Genomic DNA, 21,657 nt, shown 5'->3' with positions numbered 1-21,657 from the left:
CAGATCAGTCTCTGCAGGAACGGAAGGGATATGCTCTGCCTTCCTACCCCTCATCTGTGTGGACGTGGGAACCCCTCTGAAGTCTGGTCACAACACACAATCACATCACATCTTTTCAGACACTAAACCAGCTCCTGTCCCTCATGCAAGACACTTGGTGAGAATTTTTACTTTCACATCAGTTGAAAGAACATGGTGGACTATTGTTATTTTTGTTACCCTTGAAGCCCTTGCCTCACCCTCATGAAGAGCACCTTAAGAAACTGCAAGACAACAAGAGAAGAAATGTTAAGCCCAGCTTCTGTGAAACTTGCTTACATCAAAGCTTGAGTTTGGGCTGAAGATTTAAATGCTTTCCCTCTCTCACTGGACAAGGTGACCTACCCCATAATCAGAGAAAATCCAAATGAAGATGATCTATTCAGTTATCTCGTCCAGCTCTCCCCCTTGGCACAAGATTAAGGGTGACAAAGGTTCTGGCAGTGGGCTGTGCACAACCCATGACAGAGGCTGCACACAAATATGAATCATATTGTACTTAAAAAGCCCAAATGAGTTTACTCTGGGCTCCTCACCCTTTCTTGTAGCTTGTGGGAAGGGAGTCCTGGAACTTAAACCAGCTGACAAAAAAAAGACTGAATCAATCCCTAAGAACAACAGATTTAACCCTGTGAACTCCATTGCTCTATTCACTGCTAGTGCTTCTCATGTCATTTTTGCCACTGAGAGATTCCCCCAGGATGCTGTTTTTAAATGAAACAAAACCTACCCACTGTGTAAATCTAACATGGGTTTGTGGTTTCCCTCGTTCAAGCTTCTGGGATGGCTGAACGAATCTCAGATATTAAATCAGCTCTCTGCAGAATGGAGGGCTCTGTAACTGGAAAAGAAAACCTGCAAATGCAAAGAAAAATCAGTGGTTTTGATAACATCAAGGGAAACAGCATCTTCATTTTTTGTTATTGTGTGAAGACTCCTTCTCACCCTCCTCCACCTGTTTCCAGACACACTGTGTGTGCATAAATGGAGATATTCCATTTGCCCATTAGATGTTGCTGGGTTAGGATTGCACATGTGATTTCTGAGCATCTTTTACCCCTTGTCCTTTAAAAGATGCAGAATTAAAATTTCACACTGAACATTGTCTTCCTCTCTGTACTTGAATGGCTTTTCTGGTGCCTGAGCTGTGCCAGTGACACTCAAGGACTTCAGCTGAGTGGTCAGCTGATCATCATGGGGAGGAAAAAAATGAAGAAAATCCAGAACAAACAAATCTGGTGCATTTTATTGAGTTCCTAGAAAGGATTCATCGAATGGTTTGGGTTGGAAAGGGTCTGAAGGATCGTTTAGTTCCATCCCCCTGCCATGGGCAGGGACACCTTCCACTAGACCGGGTTGCTCAATGCTCCATCCAACTTGACCCTGAACACTGCCAGTGTTGGAGCATTCACTGTCTCTCTGGGGAAACTGTGCCAGGGCCTCACCAACTTCACAGTAACGTTATGGAGAGTCACATGGACTTAAGCCCTCTGCACAGGTGAGGCCAAAATTCTGGCTGCCTTGTTCACATAGGCCAGGGCATGTTAGTCCATGTAGGTATGTATTACTGTAAACACCTTCTGTGCTTCTAAAAAGAAGTTTACAGAGTTGCTGACATGATTTGCTCTGAGTTGAGTTTTGCAGAGTGTCAGCTGGGAGAGCATTTTCCTTTGGAAATGAAACAGTACAAAATAAATGCATTTGGTCATTTCACTAAATTCTGGGATGTAAAGCAGGTTTCCCCAGCAAGAATGAGAAGCTGTGCTCAGTCTGGCAGCAAAGACTGAAAGAAAGTGGCAATCAGTCTTGGTGGGGTTTGAGCATGGTGCTTATTAATCTGAATTTACATTTCTTCTATGGAAACAGGGGGTTTCTAAAGTGACCTGAATTACTGTGAGCTGGCAGTTGCTGTGCTCACAGACCTTCAACACACTGCGTACAGGGAAAGAGTTTCCTTCCCACTCTTTGACATTCTCTGTTCAGAAGATTTTTTATTTTAACCCCAGTCCTAATTGCCCTTCAGTATCAAAATTAATTGTGTTTTCTGCTAAAAGGCCAGTGCAGTTTAAGGTTACTCCAGGGTCCCAGCAGCCGATGCATCTTCTGTAAATGGCCTGATTGCCGTCTGTGGAGAGGAGTGCTGGGAGAGATTTGCTTGACCGAGGCTATACATTACAGTCCAATTAGTGTGAAGATCACTACATGAGTCTTTAACTTTATCTAGGAACTGTCGGAATCTCTAATGCTGGGAGCAGAGAGAGGAAGAAGGATGCAGAGCCCACCTGGGCAGCCACACGGAGACCACGTCTCTTCCTGGCTGCCCTCTCACTGCCTTGCAGGCAGCAGAGGGAGCAGTTGGAGGATGGAAATACTCGGTGAGCTGCACTTCTCATCCTACAGGTACTTTTATCCCTTTTTTCTCCCTTTATTTCTTTGCTGCTTTACTGAAATATTAGTGTATGGATTTGATTTTGATTCTTTTTTTTTCTCTTCTTGAGACAGCTCATCTGAGGTCTGGATTCATTTAATGTAACCTGAGGCAGTGGGCTGAAGTGGATGGGAATCTGCTAGCCCTGGGTCCTCTGGGCTGACAGAGAAAGAACAACACATCCAGATATTAAATTAAATTCCCACAATGATCTTTAGAGATGGTTTTCTCCCTGGCACTGTCCCTCTGTCCTACAGCCAGGTCTCCAAACTCAGGTGTTTCATTTAAGTATTCAAAAGTGAGCAAGAGTTAGACTTTTTATTGTTCTGTGTAAGAACTCAGGAGCTCCTGTTCTGCTCAGGGTGAAATAAAGCAAAAAATATAAGTCGGTAGCAGAAAAGGCCAATTCTAACATTAAATGCTCTTTGCAGATCACAGAGTAGATCTAGAAGACAGGCAGTACTAGTTAACTCCTGTGAGCTGAAATTACTCCTGTTTGTATCTGCAAGGATGAGTGGAGATTTAAAATAATAACTATGAATGGCCATCAACTGAAACCATCTCAGTATGGTTTTGTAGGGAAAGGGGCCTTACAGTCCACATTAACCACACACTGTGCAAACACTGGCACACAAACGTGCTCAGAAATAGGTCCAAAATATTCTTATCCCTACGATTTGTTCATACAAGTTCAGCCTGCAACTTAAATAATCTCAACCTACATGTTGTGCATGATTGTTACAAAAAAACTCTAATGAAACACCAGCTTCTGCCTTATCAGATGCATACGGAACATCTGGAATTAATTTTTTGGTTGGTCTGTGCCTCAAGTCATCAGGCTTCTTGTTTGCATATCTAGGCCTCATGTCTTCCAAAATATCTTCTAAAAGTGGCTGGAACAACCAGCATTAAACAAGACTATTAAGGAATGTTGTAAAAGTTTGAAAGCTAATGAAAAGAAGAATGCCAAGTCCCTGACATTTTTCACATCTCCACCCTTTATTTTTCAGCTAGCTTTAAAGCTTAATGTCTTATTTTCTGAGTCACTCTCCAAACCAGGGAATGAAGAGGCAGCTGCAAAAGTGGGAAAAACATGGGGAAAAAAAGTTGTTATTTGACACCATCTCACAGAAGCTCCAGAACAGTGAACTTTCTGTAACAGCTCCACTTCTCATTACAATCTCATTTGACACTGGAGCAATTATGACTAAAACAACAACACCAAAAAATGTCTACATGAGTATTTCAGCATTTGGGGGATTACAGAGCACCATAATATGTTAGACAGCACACGCCTTCTTTAATTTCTTTTTGTGCTGTGCTAAAGATATTAGTGTCAGCAACACAATGATGGTATCCATCAAACTGGATCTCTGCTCCTCTCATTTCTGTGCACTGCAGAAACACCTCCAGTATCTGGGACACAGCCACAGACCTCAGCCCTTCCCCTCAGTCCTGTTTTACCTGCTGGGTTCACATACTTAGGATTCCACTCACCACCAGCTCTCCTGCACGGTTCACAACAGATCTTGTATCAGTGTGCAGCGGTGTGTTTGCACAACCCAGAGATAAGGGAGTCTCTCCCTCTCAGAGGCATTTTAGATTAAATAAAGCTGGTAATGGGATGAGAGCTGAGTCTCTCATCCACTGTTCTAAAGGTTCTTTAAAATGACACTGGATTGAGACTCCAAATGGCTCAAGCAGAACAGCCATACTGAACAGCAGCTTTTTCCTGTGGTCAACAAAGCTGTGGATTGCTCCAGGTAGAAGCAAATAACATCTCTCTTATTAGAACTTATGAAATTAAAATTTAAGAAGAAATAATATTCATTGCATAATTATATAATAGGGTTTCTCACCACAAAATACTATGGGATGAATTAAAGGAAAACAAAATATATTTGTGCGAGGGACAATAATGAGGTGGATTTCTCACTTTTCAGATACATGCAAGCTGTGACTAAATTCTGTGGTATTCAAATTAACAGCAGGTAATTCCTGCTATTTGGATTTCCCATCATTTACCCTCTTTGCAGATGTAAAAAGAAAATTAACTGCTATTAAAGACGGCAAAGAAACTTTTTCACAGCAATATAAGATGTTATTTCTAAGGGCCAAGGTTAGCAGGAATGCAAGGCTGTAAAAAAAAAAAAATCCCTTCTTGTATGGGCTTTCAGAGCTGACCACAAGTGAATTTCTTGCTCATTTTGGGAAAATCCTGAACCAGCTAGTCTGATACAGGACACTGAAAATTGGGGCCTTTAGTATGATCTCTAGTATGTCATAAGAACATAAAAAATAATTACAAATTGCTCTAATTTAATTCTCATTTGTGGCTGCAGCATTCCAGCCTCTCTGCCTTAACAAGGAGGTTTTAAGGCTTGCAAGGACTACAAAGGAAAATTCTGCATGTCAGAAAGTTATGAAACAAAGGCGAAGTGGAAATATAAAGTCAAAATGAAACCCTCCATCTTTCTGTCAAACTGAAACAATAAATAATAATGGCATCTTGCATTTATATAGTGGTTTTCATCCAGAAAGCCTGAAAAGCTCTTTGGAAACTTTACAAACTACTGTGGAGGAATAGGAATGATTTCATACACTGACCTATTGAAGGCTCCCACTTCTGTAAACAGTTACAGTCTACAGCCACATTACATCTCAGTCTGGGACAGGTAGAGACTGATCTTGAGAGATATTGGATGGATCTGTAGTTAGTCAGAGTAAATCTTCAAAGTCCTGTGGGAATTTACACTGCTGACAGTTATTGTTTCTCATGATCAGGCACTTGGTAAAGAAATAAAATTACAGGTAGATGAAATAGCTGCTGATCCTAGTCTGTGAAATATGGCAATAGCAGCCAGAGCTTTACAATTAAAATCCCTGGTAATTCATCAATTGTGGGATGGTAAACATACTCATTTTAAGGAGTCCAATCCTCTGTCCAGCCATTCCTCATTGTTATCATACCGCTGACATCCTTTCTTTCTTATTTTAATCTCTGTGTGTATATAGAAAAGGTGTTTTAAGTGCTAGTTGAAAGCAAAACAAACCTCTCAGATTTACGTCTCTGCCATGTTCAATTGTCAGGCAAAGCACGGAAGAAAATAAACCCAAAGAATGAGTAATTAGTAAGCTCGGAAAAACTTGATTAAGCTTTCCATTTCTATCATATGTTTCACTTAAAAAAATCACTCCAGAAACTCGAGAAGTCTGTTGGATATTAAGAGATGGCATAGATTTCCAGATCCTCAATGGAGGAAAATTCTTGCTGATTTTCATGGTCTTTTTGTTCCAAGAAGGATCACATAATTTTGGCTCTTGAATAATATTTCTATAACTAGCAGTCAGCTCAGGAATTCCCTGCATGTGAATGTATTTCGCTGTCAGCTGGTGCAACATGTTTCTGCACTGGAACACAACTCTGAAAGCATCCAGCCAGCACCTCCTAATGGTGGCAGCAAAAGGAAGAGGAATGAAACAGGAAAAACAGTTCCAGGAACAACAGAGTAAGAAACTGCTGTCAGATTTGTGTGTCTTCATTTCACTGGCCTGTGGCAGGTAATTTTGAGGGGATCTCATGTTATGGGTATGAGTCCTGCCTAAGCTTGACCCCATGCCTTCATTAGATTTCAAAGAATATACTGGAATTTGACGTGGGGGATTGTGCTGCTTTCCCAGTCTCTGCCATCCTCCCCAGTCAACAGCCACAGGAATGTTTGGAAAGTTCCCCTGTTCCCTTTCCATCCCCATGCTTGTTGGTCTATCTGCCCTGAGACTAAAATTTGTGGTGCCCACACAAATTGATGCTTCTTAACATTGCCAAGGTGAGCAAGTGGGACCACAGCTCCTGGTCTGCAACATTTTTTACCCAATGCTCCCCTGGTGATGAGTTTGGACAGATGGGGAAAAGGAAAATGAACCACTATAGAGTAGTGTCCAGAGCAATGATTAAACATGATAAAGCCCTAAGCATCAACCTCTCCTATCAACACCTGGCAGAAGAGCACATAAATACTATGCAGCTCAAGAAGGAAATGTTGAACCAAAGGCAGTTCCCCAGACTTCAGCTGAGAAATAGTTCTGTCCTCTGGAGAATTTACCACCAAGTGAAGGCGAGACATGGACAGTGTGTCTGCATTTATTTAAACTGTTCTCTGTACCAAGTATTCTATAGGAATAGGAAATTGTGGAAAAAAGTCTGGAGGCTTCTCAATATCAGTGGGTTTTTTTGACCATTAGGAACATATTTTTATGCCCTCTAAGTTTTTCTCAAGTCAGAATATTCTCTTGAGCAACTGGAAATTTCAGATCGGAGTTGTAAACTCAATCTCTGGATCAGTAATTCCCATTTATATCATGAAACACTCAAGAAAAAGCCTGATAGCTACATTTTGTTACAAACATGAGCTATTTAGGCATCCTGATTGACAACCTAAATTTTGCACATTAAATGATGGGATCTCTGGCTCCACAGAAGTATTCTTCCAGGCAGTAGAAACAGTGTTGAGTATTGGGGAAAAAAACCCAAAACCTTTATGTTAAATCAGTCATTTCAAGGTTACATGCCATTAATTTTAATCTCATTGGTGGTGTTACTGGTCTTCCAGGTGGTTACTGGGGAAGCTTGGGTAGCTCATTGCAAAAAAGCTAGTTTGCTGGTGGAATATAGGTTGATATGTTCAAAGGCACTCAGGGTTGCCATAGGACAAACTTTTGTTAAAAGTAAGTGAACGTCAGATGCTTACTTCTTCACGCTTCTGAAAACCTCCTGCTGTTTTTGCTTCTTGAACATGAGAAGAAGGTTGTCCAGAGCAGCTATTACGGGCTACTTATATCAAATCCTTCATATTGCTGGTGACTGGGAGCCCCCAAGAGTTCTTGTCCCACATTTTGCCTGGCAATTAAATAGGCCGAGATATAATTTGCGCCCCATATTCTCAGTGTTGAAGGCAGTAGGTTTCTTCATTTTTAGCCTAACTCTTCTGTCACCTTCACCAGTTTCGCATTATTTATGTTAACTCCATGGCCTAGGGGTGGGAGGGAGAGGGGAATTATTCCTAATTTACTGAAAGTGAGAGAAGAATCAGTCACTTCTTTCTTTAAATTTCTGTGGAGGATTGTTAATCAAAGTTAAAACAAATCTGTGTTCCAACGCAGAGGTGGGCGAGGAAATGTGTGCCTAACACATATGCACTTTGGGGCTCCTGCAGAAGGAAACAGAGTTCTGGAAACTGTTGTGAGAAAAACATTAAAGACACCAGACTCTATGCTATGCCACGGACTGGAAATGAGGCTTCAGACGATATCCAGCTATGTTTGAACCTACTTGAAGTCTTGAGTTTATTCTCCAACCTGCGATGCACGACGTAAATTATCTCCCTTTCCTATTTGCCTCACGTTTAAGAAGAGCCTGGCCTGGAGCAGGACAATGACTTAAAGTAAGAGCCAGGCAGAGAATACATCAGGAATTCGACCTGCAGGCCCATGAAATGCAGTGTCATCATAACCCAAAGGGCGTATCATTAGTCACTGAAGGAAGGAAGTGCAAGCATGCCCGGAGAAATCAATAGAAGGTCCTTGTCTAGTAACATGAAGAGAACAGCACCAATGTTTATGTCTTTGCCCTTCACATACTTTGCTCTTCCTTCCTCTCCAGTCATCTTTTCACTTTATCCAGAATTTCATTTTCCTGATTGCTGAGTACAAACGGACGAACGTTCAGGCTGCAATCCAGTCTTTTCTCAGAAAAATATAAAAAAAAAATGTCCATCAGGCCCAGTGTTTCTGTATGGTGGTTATCTGATTTGGCTCCTGCTAACTAAAAACATATGCAACTGGTTATCTCCATCAACACAGTTTAATTCAGCTCTGGTCCGTATTAGTGTGTTTTTCTGCAACTGATGTCTCTTAGTGCCATGGGTGAACTGTTACTGTTAAAATCATGTTTAAATATGAAGATCAAACAAATGGTCCAAAGGTTTCTAGCATCTAAAGATTCATTAAGCAATACAAAAATACTTTGCCATGTTTTAGTTAAATGTAATAACTCTTCCCCAAAATAATATGCTTTCAATAAATACTTAGCCATCTTTAAATTAAATGTTTTAACTCTTCTCTAAAATATTATGCTTCCAATAACTGAGGACCCAGATTAATAAGGTATTTTAGAGTTTTTCTAGAATATTAGGTATTAATTAAAAATTTTCAAGGTTCCTTTTAATTCCATAATTCTGCACTTGACCTCTTCTTTTTTATGCCTCAGATTTCCCATCCATAAAATGAGCAAAACAGTAGTAATGTGCATCCCAGAGAAGGTACAAAGCACCACTCATTACTGTCAGGAAAATGCTCTGAAATTATTCAGCTGTATTCATAGCAAAAACCCAACGAATTAACAAAATATGTTCAGGCAATGCACATTTGTCGGCTTCCATGAGAAAACTGTGAAGTGTTATGAATAATGTGGCTCGTTGGTGGCTGTTTGCTCTAACAATCCTGATTTGTACATTACATGAAGGCAGAGGAATCTTTTCATGCTCAGTTTGACCCTTCCTCACACTGCCCCTGATTTCTTTCTTTTCTGGCCCTTGACAGGAGTACAAAATGCACATCAAGGACAAAAATAACTTTTTCGACTAAGATAACATTTGTATTATTAGAAGAGGTTAGGGTGTGCCTGAGAGGGCAGGAGGTAAATCTGCTGAACAGTCTAAAAGCTTTATTTATGGAAATGTCCTTTTTCAAAAGTGGGGAAAGGAGGAATATTACTAATAATGTTAAAAATTCTCCAAGATCTCAAATCAGCCAAGCTGTACATGAGCCTTCACATGCATACACACTTTAGAACAAACTTTTTTTTAGTATACAGACCTCTGACCCTGGACCAGTTTTCCAGCTAGAGCAAGTCAGCTTCAGTATGTGAAATTTGATGGAATTAACATCAGTTTACCCCAGCTGAGGGCTGTGACAGAGTCTCATTATTCCATAAGGAAAATCAGAAGTATCTTATGCAATACTGAACACAGTTGTCTCCTACAGGAAGGAGCAAAGTATCTTTTCTGACAGGTTTAAGAGCTTCTGACACATCTGTCTCTCTAGTCCTTTACCAATGACCCACTTGCCAGGGGAAAACTCTGAAATCAACCTTTGCAAGGTCAGCTGAACTCCTCAGCACTTTCTGAAGGAAACCACAGTCTGAAGGAAACCAAGATCCGCTCAGCCCTCCTCAAGAAATTTAAAAAAAAAAAAAAAACCTAAACACAACATTCTGAACCTCCTTGTATGGTTTAGGAACCAACATATCTGCTTCCCCCCCACCAGTTTTTCGTCAGTTGAGCACTTAACCTCAATCTGCTAAGCAGCTTTGTGAGAATTCTCACAGTTTGTGTGACTTGGCCCCTAGGAGGAGAGAATGCAGGCTGCTCAGTCCTATTCCCTGATGATTTCTGAGAATATAACTGCTGTCCTGTCAAAGCACAAATTGTATGAAAATGTAGAATTGGCTGCTGTTCCCTATTTGGAGGATAAGAGTGCACTTTGCAGGGGCAAAGACCAGACTGAGAGAACAACGCAAGAAATCAAAACAAAAACTCCCCCTGAACATCTTTGTAAAAGTCACAGTCTGCTCATCTGAGTCTGCTCCCACATCCAGGAGTGGATCTAGCACCCAAAGGGAGAGAAACCTGAAATTCTGAATATTGGGATGGTCCCTCACCTGCATTTTTCCTCTCAAAAGAGATTGAATTTAAGATCAGGAAAGATTAACTCCTTCCATATCTAAAAGGATTCAATTGCTGACAGCTGAAAAAGCCAAATTAATAAATAAAGATTACATCATTTGAGAGGAGTTTTTTAAAATCATATTTTATAGCCACATGAAAATATTATAGTAAAATATAACTTTTCTCTCACAACAGTGAGCTTGGGCTGTCTCCTTTAAATATACACTTCAAACACACTGGAAGCTTTGCACAGCTGATATATAATTTTGTTTGAATAATAATATTATTTTTTATCACAGATATGCCACCATGGCTTATTTTTAACATAGTGATGTCACCCCAACAGTGAGATCAGTTTGCAGAACATCCTACTGAGCAGTAGAGGTGAACTTGCTACATAATAAATAGAAAAATTCAAACCCTTTAAACAGTATTATAGGAATGCAAAACAGAGATACTGTTTGACACCTGCAGGACAGCAACAATGTACTTCTATGAAAAAAAATACTTATGTACATTGCTTAGAAGAAGAATTTCTTTATTCTAGTGAATGCTAAATTTCTGGTGGATATATGAACTATGTATATGTGTCCTTTCTGCAGCCAGCCAACCCTTTAATGACAACAATGCCATAAATCTTCTTATATTTAAAAATATCCTCATGGTGATTGGAAATACAGAGCAAAATATTCAACTAGAATAACACATATTGCCCACATACAAGGTATCTCCCACTTTTACATGTCAGTTTTATTAATAATTTGAATTTATTATGACATTTTAGGCATACTATAAAAACATTAGCATATGTTGGGTTTGCCCCAAAGTAATTGCAGCTGGAAAGACAAATAATGAATAAATTAACTGTTAAATCTGGTTGACCCCTGGATTTTTCAGTTTTTCAGCAAGTCCAAAAAACACAAATGTTTTATGGAGATGAAAATGTCTTTTAAGGATATATTTCCAGCATGTCAAAAGAAAACAAAACCATTTCAAATCAAATAATAAGTTTCTGTAGATAGACACTGCACCAGGTTCCAGTTGTGGCTTTAGCATATTTTAGTGGTTTGAACTGAAGAAAAAAAAAAAAAGAAAACTAGCAACATGCCATCTGTGAAAGATTAATATTGGAATAATCTACTAAATATTTGAGATGGGGTTTTAGGTATGAATGACTGAGCCTAACAGGGACAAATTCTTCATATGTCTTTTTTTTCATTCTCCTTTCAAGAGTTCCTGCTAAAATTTCTCCAAACCCTGCTATCAGTGGCAAAAACGGGGAGAGCCCCACAGTCAAGTGATGAGGCTGCTCCGAGACTCACAGTTCAATGTTATTTTTTTGGTTGGGGGCTCTTTCCTTTTCTTCTAATAAACTATCCCCCAAAGCCTATCTACCTAAAGAGTATTATCTGCTTAATTTCCTGCAGGCTTCGATGCAGAAGCAGGTCAGTTGGTTTAATTATCAGCTATGGAGACGTGAAGGAACTTGAAATTCAATTGAAATATACAACTTTTTTTCCCCTGGATTCCTTTGCATTAGCAAAAATACCTGTTCAAAACACAGATTGACTCAGCTGTGACTTAGAGAAAGATAAGATTGTGTGGCAGGAAAGTCATAATGCTATTATTGTCCACTGGACAGAGCATATTTGCACGGTGATTAGTGATGGCTAATACAGTGAAATGCTATACATGGGGAAGCAGGCAGGAATTTACCTCCTGACTATCAATTCTCTTTTTGGGTTTAAAACGTAGTTCTACTCCCTCTATCTATATCATGCTGTCCATTAGGTGCCAGACAGACCCAGAAATGCCTTATGAATTTTGGAGTCCTAAATCCATATGACACTATTCAGCCAATGGACTCTCCCTCGCCGTGACAGAAAGGCATGCAACACTTCCTCCAGTGATTGGATCCCTTGCTGGAGATTTTTGGCACGGGAGGGAAAAGCTTTTTCTTTTAGAATAGGCTTTTTCTGTGTCCTAGATAAAGTGTGAGGAAGGCTAAATAAGCAATAGTAGGTTGCCATGCCTTCCAAGTTCACGTCTTTTCTGTTTTTTCCCCTTTTTTTCTTCTGTATAATTCTGGGAGTTAGTATTGGCAAGTCTTTATTCAGAGACAGGCATGTAGAGGGAGCATTCAGAAGGAAGGAAATCCAATTAATTTTGTTAGAAATCCAATAGTCTCCCAGTGAACACCGACTTCCACCACAAATCTGCAAGTTTATAGAGCCGTTAAGGTACTTGGAGCATCCACTCGGCTGAAAGACAGAGGCTGGGCTCAGTGTGGATAGAGTGATATCTGTAATATCCCATAGAAATCCATTGAGAACACTTAGGAAAGCACAATATCCTTTAAATGTAACCTTGATAATGAAAGGAAAAGGCTCCTGTTCCTAAATAAAAAACAACAAGCCCCGACAGGTCAGAATTGATACCAATACTTGCTGCTGCCTGAAACTCCTGCCGTGCACTGAATGCTGCAAAAGTGTCTATTATTTTTAACTGTTGTGTTATTGTCCATCTTTAAGGACAGGGAAATTTTAGGAGCACAATTAATAATAATAATAAAAGAAAAAAAAGTTAGCTCTATGGCAGACTTCTAGATAAAATACCTAAGGGGCAGGGGTGAGCAGACAAAGGAAGCCAAAAGAAAAAATCAGGTATGGGAGGCTCGTTTTGGAGAGAGCAGCTCAGAAACCCCTGAACCAAGGGTTCTTTATATATAGCACCACATTGAGTGACAAAATGGTAGCTGTCATAATGTGCCAGTTAACATGTCCAATATGAGCCGATCGTTTAGCGTCCCCCGGGATTAGAAGACAGAAACATGACAAAGAACAAAGAACTCGGATCAATAATGCTTGGGGAAATAAGACAGAGAAGGTTATTTACTCTGCATTGATCCGTTGCTGCAGTCGCGTAAACTTGGCCTGTTTTTCTTTTGTTAACCTTTAAGCTTGAGTATACTCACAAGCAACTAGGGAGCCAACTAACAGGTGTAGATTAAGGATCGAAGGAGGTCATCGTACCTCTGTCACCACTAGGCACCCATGTAACAACATCCCTGAAGAAATTTAAACATCAATAGCTATAATAAGGGCAAATTTATCAAGCTTGGCCTACTTTTGCTGGGAGTCTGGCTGTGTCCAGTCAGTTTGCCCTTGCTAAAGCTCAATTGATTTGGACATTCTTTTACTAGAGTTGATTATCAATTGTGACACAACAAATTTGTTAGCTTCCAAAGCACTGGAGTTGTTGTTGCCATTGGAGCCTCTGAAGTGAAAACACCTGGCCATGCTCAAGTTTTACTCTTGCTGAGGAGAAATAAAATACTGGGGAAAAAAAAAGAAAGAAAAGAATAGACAAGGGGAAGAAGAGAAAAGCAGAGAAGCCCTTTGGTGATGTCTCTGTAGATGCTGGTTGCATTGGAGATACCTGTACTGTGCAGCTGGAACATCTGGATTGTCTTCTTTAGAAAATTAGGAGCATGAGGAAATATCAACTTGAAGGAAACTGTTTGCAGCAGGAAAAGTCCAGACAGCTGTTAGCTATTCATTTTTTATGTTTTATGATTTGTCACCTAAGTCATATGGAATCATTCCTGCTCCCTCTGTGGATGACAGACTCTTGAAACTGAGCAGTAATGAATCCCGTATGATGGGCAGCAGTATTCTTTAAGCATGACTATTCAAAAGAAATAATCATTCTTGCCGAACTCCATGGAACTTGTTAAATGTGAAAATCCGTTCACTGATGCTCAGGAGCTGTAGTTAATTAGGCTAAGTGGATATTTTGTGTAGAAACATGATGGGATGGAATTTGTTTGTTTTAAATACTGACCTTTTATTTTTCAGTTTAATGGTAAATGTTTCATGTTGTGCCAATAGTATTAGCAGTACATTAAAAATGTAATTCTGGAAATATTTATCTTATTTAGTTTACTTCAAAACCAAAAGGATGATTATACCACTATAAAATTGTAACAGATTTTCTATTTTTCTGGATCAAAGTATATGCTGCTTGCCATGCTATATAACATTTTGATTTGTGTATTGTAGAATAAAACAAACAAATTATATAAAAGGGAAAGACCTTATAATTAAAAATTGAAACCCACTTAAGAAATATGAAAAGAAAACTGTAATATTATATGGCAGCCTTTATAGAAGAGACATTTTACCCAGAATTTTGGGATTGAAGCAGTGGTCTACCTGTAACATTTACTTTAGTATTCTGGCTTTTGATTAACATTTTAAAATACCTCTGCAGCATGAACACCTGTGTATTTCCTGTACAAGGGCACAAAATAAGTTCACCATGAACACAGACATCTGAAAATGAGTTACATTAGTTGTTTTGCTGATCAGCACCCATTGCTGCCTGATAGTTTAGGTGAATAAACTTATGGACATGGCTCTACTCCTAGTTTATTGTCCTGTAGCACTTTTGGTCACTGATGGTACTAAGACATAGACTGGCAAAGCTATGGCTCAGCTCAGATTTTTACAATAGATTCCAGAAAGTAACCACCTATTTTACACTTTCCATCACAGCTTGATTTCCTACAGCAGTCAGAGATGAGCTTCCTTGGGATAACCTTTCTCCCATTAATGTGGCAATCCGAGAACTCTGAATTTAATTTAAGGCATGTTTTGTGTTTCTTTTTGTTTATCTATAATTACGTGGCACAAAGAATGAACCTACTGACAAAAGAAATCAGATCCTGCTTCCCTCCTGGAGATGGGAATCTGTTGTTTGCATCTCTTGGCATGCAAAGTTTCAGCTTGTGACCCTTGCCCCACCACCCGTAAAAGTGTCACCACACTTTCTAAGAGCATTTAAGGCATTTAAGAGCATGGGAGGGAGAAGGCAGCAGCTTTTAGGGCATCAGAAATGACAGTAATGTGCACTGGAACTGTCTGCACAAGCAGTGTGCGCTGAGGCAGTTGTATTAGATCAATCTGTGCCAGAAGAGAAGCCACTGACAGTTTATTTCTGTGTTGGAGAATGAGCTGCAAAGTGCACAGTCTTCCATAGGATAAATGGAGAATGGCACAGTTTGGTCCTCACCAAAACTTCCTATCAGGCAGTGGCTATTGAGAGCTCAATGTGAAATGAGTTAGGGCTCTCTCAGCCCTGCCAGGACGATAAAAAACAGCACCCCAGTTAGCAATAATCAGCATCCTTGGCCGAGGGTCTATGGATTGAGTGAGCATGGAGAATGAATTACCCTCTCTCCACAAGATGTGGTTCCTCCAGGTCAGGGCTCAGGTGAGAGGAAAAAAGGTGTTATGGAGCTGCTTTGATTTACAGCTGAGGAACTGGTCTTTATGGCTCAGTGGGGCTCTGAAGGTGCTTATCTGCACTGGGAGCCTGGGGAGCAGACCTGACTTGCAGAGACTATCCCATGGAAATACCAAGGGGGCCTAGAGCCCACTCTTCACCCTGTCCCTTGTGCCATGGGCCCTGTGGAGAGGGTGGGATCATGACACAGGGCCTTGTCCCCCTCCCAGGCATGCTGCAGCCATGCACAGTCATCCCTCTGCAGCTCTGATGTTTCCAAACCCTCCTGTGATACTGCAGAACACAGTGCAAGATGGGGTTGGAGTAGAAGATCCTGAGGCCAAAGTGGGGCTGAATCATTGCCCAGGACTAAACAAGGCAAAATTTGGGCTACTCTAAAGAAACTTCCTTGGCGCTTGGCACTGTGGTGGACTGCTCCAAAATAACATGGAATCAATGAGCAGTGCTGGAAAGGATGTGGCATCAGGTCTTCTTCTAACCAACAAGGAAAAGCTCATTATGAGAACAGCAAGAATTGACACTGGAAGAGGAAAAGAGGAAAAACAGAGGAAAAGGAAAGGAAAGGAAAGGAAAGGAAAGGAAAGGAAAGGAAAGGAAAGGAAAGGAAAGGAAAGGAAAGGAAAGGAAAGGAAAGGAAAGGAAAGGAAAGGAAAGGAAAGGAAAGGAAAGGAAAGGAAAGGAAAGGAAAGGAAAGGAAAGGAAAGGAAAGGAAAGGAAAGGAAAGGAAAGGAAAGGAAAGGAAAGGAAAGGAAAGGAAAGGAAAGGAAAGGAAAGGAAAGGAAAGGAAAGGAAAGGAAAGGAAAGGAAAGGAAAGGAAAGGAAAGGAAAGGAAAGGAGGGAATAGCACAAAAATGATGCTGAAAGGCATATGCAAAAAAGCTCCAATCCACCTTTGGAAAGCACTAAAATCCGAGTGTGAGTGTAAGCAAATTAAGCCTTCTGAACTCGGCCAAAAACCCAAGGCAGATGACGGTGCACTAAGACACCACGTTTCCTGGTTGCATGCTTGTGCTAGCATGCTTTCCTCACCCAGAGGCCTTGTCCACCCTGACCTGTTCCCTTGTACTGGCCAGTTGGCCGCTTGGCTCCTCTCCCAGTAGCCAGCGCTCTCCAAGCGTGACATCGATCATTGCTGCAGTAAGGAAGATGGCACTTACCTGATGGGGTAGGCGGAAGCTCCCTCTCTTACCATATGCTGGGAATTGTCAGTGGCTGCTTGAAGCCAAGGCTGGCTTTTTCTCCTGCCAGGAAACAGGCCTTTTCCAGAGCCTGCCAAAAAGGAGGGGGAAAAAAAAAAAAGAAAAAAAAAAGGATTTTTTTTTTTTTTTTTTTTTTTTTTGCATATTACGTTTCACACTGAGCAGTTTTTACAGCAGGCTGGGCAGCATTGGGAATTAGGGATCATAGTTTCCTTTGGTGCTGGGGACAGACAGCCGACTGTATAAGAGGCACTACAATGGATAAGGGAAAAAAAAAAAAGGAAATACAAAAGAAAGTGTTTATATTGATTCTCTCCAGAAATACAAGATCTGCCACAGCCAAGCAGACTACTGAGTCATTATGGCCAGCATCCTGACTCCAGGGGTGCTTCAGAGGAAGAGGAGGGAAGGAGGCATGCTGCCAGCTGTTCCACGTCCTTTGGAGAGAATCACTTTCCAGATCCCAGTCCAACCATGTCCTGGCACACAGCACTTGACTGCTCCATAACCTTTCTCAGCTCCACAGACCCCATTCCACTTCCCTTCTCACTCTTCAGGTTGGAAAAAGTGCCCATGTGTGCTTGCATCATGGTTCCAGCCACACTGATGGTCCCTTTTGGCCATGAATTAGTGCCAGCATGGACCACACAGACATCAGCCTTCATTTATAGAGGAGACCCAAAAATTGTACTCACCCAGGGTAAGTTTGGAATGTGCTCCCATTTAGGTGACTGGGACAAGCATGGCTGTGGCATCTCCTACCACAGTGTGGATTTCCTTTCCAGCAGATGCCACTAATGCTGTGATAGTTCCTTGAATAATCCATCCCTCAAATGATGAGACAATCCCCGGGTTTTCAGAAAAAAGAGATTTCTCCATTCAGTCCAGAAGCTTTGACATATCCTGCTGGCAGTGGGCAAACCTGAATCCAAGAAAGGAAGACCAACATCTCTGAAAAGAATTGAGAGATTGAAAAATAAGGGGACTGGGGAAAAGAAGGGAAGTAATCTCTTCCTGCATCTGTGGCACAAACACTGATGTTGTATCAGAAGAAATTGGTTCTTGAAACAGATTTCCTCTTCATCTTTCTAAATATCCCTCCTTTCCTTCTTTTTAACCTTTTCTTTGTTGTTGGTTTTGTACAGAAAAGGGAAAAAACAATTTGCCATCCAGACAGGGAAGAGATGTCCTTTGAATCACAAATCAGAAAAAAGTTTTTCTTTTAGTGAGGGGGTGGAATTGAAGTGGAAGAAAACCAGGCCAAAGGATTACTTCTCATTTCTTCTAAGGAATGAATCTTTAAAAAAAAAAAGTAAAAAGAAAAAAAAAATTGAAAAAAGAAAAAAGAAGTGTCTATTTTGTATTACTCAGCAGTTCTTTTTTCTTATCATTCTTCTATGGAAAGTTGTTGGTTTTTTTCCCTAATAATGTGTTTATCACGCAGTCCTGCACATTCACCCATCCACACACACACAGAGCTCTTTATACAGGGAAAATCAGGCTGGCGCTGCAAAAGTGCAGAGAAGATCTTTCGCTAAAATGATCTCAAGGTCAGTTTTGGGGGTCTTTAGGTTTCTATATTCAATCCAACCACGTTTCATGTCTCTGCTTTGCTTGCTTAACTTACAAGAAACTTGGGCACAATTTTGCTTGTGTTGGCAGTTTTTAGGTGTGGATTCATGCAGGCTATTTACAAGATGCCAAGGGATGTCAAATCCTGAACATGTGTTTTTGTCCTACAGTCATTCTCTGACAGCAGAAATAGTCTGCAGCTTATCAGATCCATTTGCTGATATTTAACATCTTTTTTTCCCGACAAAGGTTTGGGGTGAGATGAATTTTAATGTTTCTCTGCACTGAAGCTGACAAAAAAAAAAAAAAATCTTTATGCATTTAAGTTAGAAAGTGGAGCTTGAAACTGTGAGAGAAAAAAAAAGCCAACTCCCTTATTTACAACATTTTTACTTTTCATACATAGATACAACTCTGCTCATTTTTTTAAAACACTCGAGGTTTTTTGGTAAACATTTTACTCAATCAAGAGGTAGAGCCACATGGTCATGGATTGAAACATGCATTTTAATGTATATTCCTGATATAATTGACAAAATAATAAAAAGTCTGATAATAATTTTAGGGGATTATATTTGTTTAAACTTGAGCAAGATATAAAATCACATTTTCTCAATTTTTAACATTATTTTTATAATAATCACACAAAAACACAACATATTTTTTAAATGTAAAGATTTTTGTAAAATTATCAGATAGAAATAACACCCTCTGAGCCTATAATTCCCAGACAATTTGAGCAAATAGTGAACTCCCAAAATGAAGGGTTTTATAATAATATATAGGTTCTCAGATACTATAAGTGATACTTTGAAAGAGGATGGAGACTTAGGTAAGCATTGCTATAGACATAGAAAGAGAGGTAGCAATTTTGAAGAATACTTGCATATTATGAGAGCACACAGAAGTGAGTTAAATTTTGCAGGCAAAAATTGCTAACAAAAAGGGGGATATTTTTCATGAATCTGAATCTTAACAAATATCTGAGCTATGGCTGCTATGCGAGGCACCTTTTAAATTCACAGTGCCATATACATATGTTTTCATATCGCAGTAGATTTGTCATCCTTGGTTTTTGCAGACATCATTCTATTCAGAGCTATATTTCTTCACTAAGCATCTTCCTCAAGTTCTCTGTTTCAGCACAGCCTATATGTTAAAACATGCCCAGTGCTGTAACCTTGTGCCTAGAGGTACTACTCTGAAGGAAGAAGTGTCTATTTTTTTTTTTCCTGGCAGCAAACAGAGACAGCTAACCTGGAAGTTTGAATGCTCAGTGTCTTCTCCAAAATTATCCAGACTGCTTTTGTTTGCAGAAGTCAGATTGTGCAAGCTGTTGGTGTGTGGCTTGTCCCGGTAAGTTAAGAAGAACAATCTACTTGAGAGGTTTCCAATTATTCTTACTTCTGATCAGGTTAGATATACAATTAGATTGGATCCCTGACAGGTTCTTGGCTCCTCCAGGTTCAGACCAAGCCTTTATTAGTCCAAGAGCATGCAGATGGAAGTGATTTATTTTCTGTTAGCTGTTACATGAATTTGATTGTCAACAAAATCTCAGCTTTCAGTGAGGTTTGGAGTCAGGCTTTGTATCTGAGATGGGGTGTCCACCTCAGCCAGATGAGTTCAGCTTGGCAGTGCCAGCTCAGCTGATCAAAACTCACAGAACTTCGAGTCAAACAGTCCATGCAAAGCTCAGAGACTCCACATGTTTCGGAAAAGGGACGTATGGGCAGAGGTGACTCCTGGGATCATTCCTGCTTGTGGTTTCCTCTTCTGCCACCGTGCTGCCAGCTCTCCTCCGTATATTCACATTCCACTGGGCCTTGTCCTTTACTTTGTTGGCAAATAAGGGAAATGGCCCCTGTTCTGGCTGCCCATATGCTGCTAACATCACTGGTTTTGTTTCAGCAAGCGGCACAAGAATGGCACAGACAGATGCCAAAAGAGAGGGCCCCCATCAGCCCACCAGCCCTGCTGTGAAGCACCAAAGTGCCGGGGTGAGTGGCAGCCGGCATCTCCTTAGTTATTGGAGAGAGCAGCTGTGTCATGTTCGCTTAGTTTACATCATAATCCAAATCAACCATGAAGGAGGAAGATGCGTAGAAGGGGAAAAAAAAATCCCGAATCAAACAATGAAGTGAAGGGATGTGTTCAAACAAACCCTGGTGCAAACTGAATTTGGGTTTGCTCCTAAGCAAACAGAGTGATTGCAAGGAAAGGGATGGCTCAGCTGCCAAATACTTACAAAGTGGCTGCATAACCTGGGAGACTGCGAGGAGCTTTGTCCTCTACACGCAGATGTTTGTACTCTTATTCCTTCCCCGTCCTTGTCCTCCTCCTGTGGCCCCGACAATTCATTAGTTCTCACCTCAGACTGCAAGCAGGTCCAGAGAGAACAGGCAAGTTCGTTACAGTTTGGCACACGGAGTGTGCTAATTGTGATACAGCTAAAGGCTGTTATTGCAGATTTAAAAAAGGACTGTGACAACTGTCTCCAAAGCTGTGGTGACTTTAGCTCGGGCTTTGGTCCCAAGAACTTGCCTGGTCATGAAGAAGCCCATTTTTGAACAAAGTACGGTAAAACATGAAACTGATTTCTTGTATGTAGGGGGTTAATTTTTAAAATTTTTTGGTTTTAATCTGGGTGAATCTGTAGTCTCAGAGATTTAAAAAAAAAAACAAAACAACAACAACCCACCCCCCCCCCAAAAAAAAAAAAACACCAAAAAACCAAACCAAACCAAAAAACAAACAGGAAAAAAGTCTATAAAAGCCTGACTGGGCTAGAAGAATCTTTTCACCTGAGGTCAGAAAGGCTGAGGTGTTCTTACACCTTTCCTGTGTCCTTGTATATGTAAATTAGGTGCAAATATTTAGGTAGTACAGGGTATGGTTTACATTTCTGTTTCATATAAATTATATTTTGAGGATTAGAACTTTTTTTAGTATGGCATTAAAGAGGTTTCAGAGCAAACTTCTGGTAAGAGTAGTTGGAAAATTTTATCTAAATGAGATTTAACATGGGCTTTAAAGACATTAATAATGAAATACCTCGAGCAACCCTGGAAAATGGTGACGATACTGTGAGTAGGCTGCAACACTGAGTCCTATTTTGTTTCCTAGAAAGAAAGGGAAAATTCCTTGGGAACTGCTAGAAAGAAGTCCAATTCCAACTTCTGGAAACTCCAGCACTGGAGGGGAAATAGGGTTGAGGATCTGCTGGGGTTTTCCTGGTAGGAACCTGAGCTTTAAGGTGTGTTTTAGAGGAGCTCCATATCCTGCAGGATACATAATGAAGGTTGAGGAGGAAAAAACAGCAGCAGAAAGAGGCAGCTTGGAGAAGGTGATGTCTCTCTGGCTTCAGGAGGTGTTAAGCAAAGCTGAA

General features: G+C 40.5%; 1 long non-coding RNA gene across 1 annotated transcript; it reads right to left on the bottom strand.

Moving 5' to 3' along the window:
* Positions 1-18,895: 18,895 nt before the first annotated feature.
* LOC135280703 (uncharacterized) lies at positions 18,896-21,657 on the bottom strand. The gene is made up of 3 exons (XR_010347559.1): positions 21,514-21,657; positions 21,324-21,391; positions 18,896-20,646 (listed from the first exon to the last, which is right to left on the bottom strand). It is a non-coding gene; the product is annotated as an uncharacterized LOC135280703 (long non-coding RNA).

The sequence above is a fragment of the Passer domesticus genome, chromosome 14 (genome assembly GCF_036417665.1).
Source record: "Passer domesticus isolate bPasDom1 chromosome 14, bPasDom1.hap1, whole genome shotgun sequence".
NCBI classification, from domain to species: domain Eukaryota; kingdom Metazoa; phylum Chordata; class Aves; order Passeriformes; family Passeridae; genus Passer; species Passer domesticus.
This window is presented reverse-complemented; position numbering and strand designations above follow the sequence as displayed.